This window comes from Triticum dicoccoides, chromosome 4A, assembly GCF_002162155.2.
Source record: "Triticum dicoccoides isolate Atlit2015 ecotype Zavitan chromosome 4A, WEW_v2.0, whole genome shotgun sequence".
In the NCBI taxonomy this organism is placed as follows: Eukaryota; Viridiplantae; Streptophyta; class Magnoliopsida; order Poales; family Poaceae; genus Triticum; species Triticum dicoccoides.
In genome coordinates, this window is record NC_041386.1 from 703,957,312 (window position 1) to 703,962,638 (window position 5,327).

The 5,327-nt window shown below is 48.9% G+C and overlaps 1 long non-coding RNA gene across 1 annotated transcript; it reads right to left on the minus strand.

Moving 5' to 3' along the window:
- Positions 1–1,702: 1,702 nt before the first annotated feature.
- LOC119288026 lies at positions 1,703–3,316 on the minus strand. Its single transcript, XR_005141075.1, has 2 exons — positions 3,001–3,316; positions 1,703–2,912 (listed from the first exon to the last, which is right to left on the minus strand). It is a non-coding gene; the product is annotated as an uncharacterized LOC119288026 (long non-coding RNA).
- Between the last annotated feature and the right edge of the window lie 2,011 nt (positions 3,317–5,327).

Sequence of the window (5,327 nt, forward strand, 5' to 3'; positions counted from 1 at the left end):
TTCATAGAGGTTATGTGGCGGGGGAGGGTATGTTTTTAAAAAGTTTTATCCCAGGAACAAAATTTACCGTGGTGTTCGTACATGAATTATCATCTGTGTCGTACGTACATTATCATGTTATTCATACGCATGTTATCGATATGTGTGTTTCAACAACTTTTTCATCGGGTAAAAGTTACCATACTATTTGTGCCTAAATTATCAGGTATATTGTACTTATGTTACCATACTATTTACACAGAAGTTACCGTGGGGTATTTTTTCAACAACTATTTTCCCAGCTCAAAAGTTATCATGATGTTTGTTCATGAGTTATCAACTCTCTGATTCTTAAATTACCATGCTAGTTACACAAAATTTCCATGGTATGATTTCAGCAACTCCCCCCGCATCCCCTAATCAAAAATTACGGTCATGTTTATGCGTAAGTTATCAGGTGTGTGCTGCGTGTATTATCATGCTATTTGTAGATAAGTTACTGTTGGTATGTTTTCAACTATTTTTCCGCCATTCCAATGTTAGCGGGGGGTATATTTTTTACAAAGAGTTATTAGCTCTGTTATGGGTGTATTATAATACTATTTACACAAAAGTTATCGTGGGGATATATTTTTCAATAAAAATTTTCATCGGGGCAAAGTGACCACGGTTTTCGGACGTAAATTTCACGCTCGGGGTGCATAAGTTACCATGATATTTTACATAGAAATTACCGGAGTAGGTTTCAACATCCATTTCCTCAGGAACAAAGTTACTGCAGCGGTTTTACATAAGTTATCAGGTTTGTGGTGTGTCTATTACCATGATATTTACATAAAACTATCAGAGATATATTTTCAACAACTTTTATCCCATGTGTTATATACCGCGGTATTTGCATGTAAGTTATTAGGTTTGTGATTTATATGTTACCATGCTATTTACAAAGAAGTAACCAGAGATGTGTTTTCGATAACTTTTTCTCCGGCCAAAAATACCGTGGTGTTTATACGTACTCCCTCCTTCCATCTATATAGGACCTAATGCGTTTTTCGAGGCTAACTTTGACCAAATATTAGAGCAATAATATATGACATGCAACTTACAGAAAGCACACCGTTAAATTCGTGTGTGAAAGGAGCTTTCGATGATATAATTTTCACATTGTGCATGTCATGTACTATTAATCTTCTCAATAGTCAAAGACGGTCTTAAAAAACGCATTAGGCCCTATATAGATGGAAGGAGTAACTTATTAGGTATATGATACATATATTACTATACTATTTACACATAAATTACCAGGCATGTTTTGAAGAAACTTTTTTCCCGTGGGTCAAAGTTATAATGGTTGCTTGAAATGGAAGCTATCACATATGTGCCTGCGGACTCTCTGACCTCAAAACACCGAGATTGAGTGGTACCGATTCTATATCGAGATGATTTGTCGTCTCTCCATTACCAATAACTCTTGTACTTACCAAAAACTGATGTCAATGACGCACAGTCAAGAAGTCAAAAAAAGGTAACCAATAGTACACACTCGTGAAGTCTAAAAGCAGGAAACCAGAAATCTTTTTCTTTCTAATATGCTAATAAAGAAGAGTTGAAATTCTAGCTTTTGGAAATTGAAAAAATAAAATAGAGGGATCATTTGGATATTTGCTTCGCTGGTAACCAGGTTCGATCGAGAGAAATCTACTAGCCACAGAAAACAAGTAGGTTCGATTCGACCTTGAAATAAATAATCAAGAGAAACGAGCCACCAGATTTGCGATCGGATGACAAAGGTTTTTAAAAATAGCTTTTGGCTATAATTAAACAATATGTGCTAATATAGATGAGAACTTAACTAGCTCGGTGAGAGCACTCCTCGACATGATGCTTTTTTTCATGTACATCTGGTGTTGGATGTTGCCTTCACCTCCTCGTGTTAGAGCGACGGTTGCTCCACGCCACGTAGTTCCGTATATAGCTACCAGCCGGCTTCAACCTGCCAGTGTTGCGTCAGTTGTTTACAGGTATTGTCGACCGGCTCATCTCATGCATTGAATGAGCCTTTGTAAATGGGCGAAGATAGGCGCCGGCGCGTGGTTCAAATTTGGGCAGGTCACCCGCAAGCCGTACGATTCTGCCACTATCAGCCGTCTGATCCTTCCACCGTCCATCTCTTTCTTCCCCACCGTGCACGAGATCTGAAAAAAAAACACAAGCACATGACAGCCACACCTCGCCACCACGTCACGTTGCTTGTGTCTGCCCTACCCCGTTTGCCCTCGTCGTCGACAGTTACTGCCGTGCTCCCCGTCGATGCTCGCCGTCGAAGTTCACAAAAAAAAAACTACCCGCACCACCATCAAGTTGGATCCTTGAAAAATAAATTGGTTCCAGCAAAACAAGAATACGATGGTACCAAAAATTGATGACATTTCCAGCAAAAATAATCTCAGCAAGAAAGACGATTGTAGCAAACAAAAAAGCCAGTTCTAGAAAACACACATGTTGGTTCCAGCAAAAAAAAAACTCAGCAGCAAACACACTAGTTGATTGTAGCAACAAAAAAAGTTCCAGCAAAAAATAATGGTAGTTCCAGCCAAAAAAGAAGCTGGTTCCAGCAATGGTGGACCGCACCGTCGCCGACACAACACGGTCGTCACATGTTCCATCATTTGTCTGGTTCGTTGCAGCTCCCGGACCTACACTTGGGCTCTGCCACGCCGAGGTTGAAGCATCTTTTGATGGTGGTTGCCCTCTCCTGCGAGCTGAGTGGAGCGTGCAGATCATCATCCGCGACAAGCCATCTGTTGGGGAAGGGCCGCACGCCAGTAAGATGTTGTCCATCGCCAGAGCTGCACGCATCGTGCTGTTGGGGTAGAGCACGAGCTGCGCGCATATCCGCAGCGAGCATATGTTGCTCTCGCCGGAGCTACAAGCTACCAGCAAGCATGACATGATTCCAACAAAACGAAAACATGATTCCAGAAAAAAAAAGAAAACCGGTTCCAGCAAAAAAAGGCTCACCGTCGATGGTCGCAGCGAAATTTTTCACCAGTCCGAGCAAAAACAAAAGGTAGTTGTAGCTATTTAATCTGCCGGTTGCAGCACCCCGGCGCGCTGAATCCAGCACGGCGGTCGTCGGTTTAGTTCCCGGCTTGTAGCTCCTCTGCCCGCCGGTTGCAGCTCCCGGAGTGTCCGGTAGCAGCTCCTCCGTCCTCCGGTTGCAGCTCCTCGCGTGGCTAGTGGTGGGGCTCGCCGGAGCAAGGATGCAACGGCACGAGCGAGAGACAGAGGCAAGGCAGGTGAGACACGAGCGAGAGGATGAGGTTTGTGTGGATGAACAGTTGGTGAGGATAAGGACGTGGGGTTGCTTGGATAAGGACGGGTGCCTGTGGTGCACGTGGGACCAATGAACGTGTGGTGTGCGTGCGGCACTTGCGCCTATACGCGACGAGAGTCGGCGCGACCGGCCAAAAGTTCGTACCTTTGTAAATTGTCTGTAGTAGTCCGCTGGTAGTAAAATGGAGGGAACCAGATCTGGATGTACGGTAGCCTTATCGACACCAAATGGCCAGAAGCCTACTGTCCACACATGTAACGGGATCCACCACTCTCACCAGCACAGCATGCATTCACGAATGGGAGTGCCATGCAGCACAACGATTGTCGCCGGCCACCCGCGTCCTTCTCATCGCGTCATGGTCTGTTTGGAGACATACCAACGTGCCCCTCGTGTGACAGCGCCCCACGCCAATAATTCACCCATGTCACCGATCTCCTACACGTGGCCCGCCACACACAATACCTAAGAGCAACTCCAACTTGGCGACTCATTTCGTCCTCGGGCATTCGTTTGGATCGGCGCGGACAGAAAAGTCGGCCCAACGCGCCGACCTAAGCGGACGCGTGTCCGCTTTTTGTCCGCCTGCCGACCCATTCCCCGCCCATTTTTTAGCCGGATTTACGTCGGCGCGGAAACGAAACAGACGCGCGTGCGCGCTCGCCTTCTCCTCCCCCCTGCCCCGCTGGTCGGTGGCAGCCTCCACCATTTCCCTCCATTTTCCCCAAAACCCTCCCGCCCGTCGCACGCTCCCGTCACCCGCCATGGACGACGACCTAGCCAGCAACCAAGCAAGACCGCCGCTGCGCCCAAGCCGAAGAAGACGCTGACGCCTGAACATCGGGCAAGGGAGTCAGCGAGGAGAAAGGGCTGGAGGCACACGGCGGGACACGAGGGACGAAGCCATCGCGGCGGCCTTAGAAGCCACCGCCACGCAGCAGGAGGTCACCAACGCCCGCATCGCAGTGCCAACGAGAGAGGAGCTATTTACGCAAGGGTTAAACCCTAGCCAACATGGCCTCGTCAATGCTGCCGTAGGCGCGGCCAGCACCGTCTCATCCGCGTTCCCTCGGATGGTGCTGCCCAACTCGCCCCACACGTCGGCAATGCAGCCGATACCCGGCTTTCACGTCTAGGCCTCCCGCCTCTCCGGCGAGTGCTCGCTCGAGGTGAGCATGGTGGCGCCTTCCACGCCCGCGGCCATCGACCTCAACGCCACACCGGTGGACGGTGGCTCGTCATCCAAAGGCGCAGGGAAACACCCGCAGCACATGCCAGCCGACGTGCTGCCGGGCGCGCGCAACCTGTTTGACGGAATGCCGGCCGCCGGCGACAACGATTTCATGACACACATCATCGTCGATGTTGGTGCGGCGGCCGCTGGTGGAGCCGCCGGGGCCGACTACCATCTCGATGAGACACAAAGCCAGGACAGCCGAGGGGCGTTCATGCCGTCCACCTTTGATCAAGATCAGGCAGCCTTCATGCATGATCAGGTTGGCCTGGACCTGGACGGCTTCCCACTCTATCACAAGTTTCCGGAGGACTATGGGCAAGAGGAAGGGGATGAGTGCAACATCGAAGGGGAGCCTTTTTTCGAGGATGAGCTCGCCAACCAAGCCGGGGCAAAACCGAAGCAGAAGAGCAAGCGGACGAAGGCATACACGGCGGACAAGGACAAGCTCCTTTGTGAGTGTTGGAGGGATATTTGGCAAGACCCCAAGGTCAGCGCCGAACAAAAGGCATCAACATTTTGGATTCATGTCCACTGTGGGTTCCATGAGAGCAAGAAGTTTCCGTCGTACCAAATGCTAAGAACGCGCGGGTGGGTGTCCATTTCAAAGCGATGGAGGGTGATCCAACAAGAGTGCAAAAGGTTTTGTGCCACTCTTGAGAGCGTCAAGGCCCGCCCCTATGAGCGGCGTCGGCATGCAAGACATGTTACGCAAGCGGCCTCTTTTGTGTCATTCCGTTTATGCTTGCATGTCCATTTCCATATCCATTTTGCCAA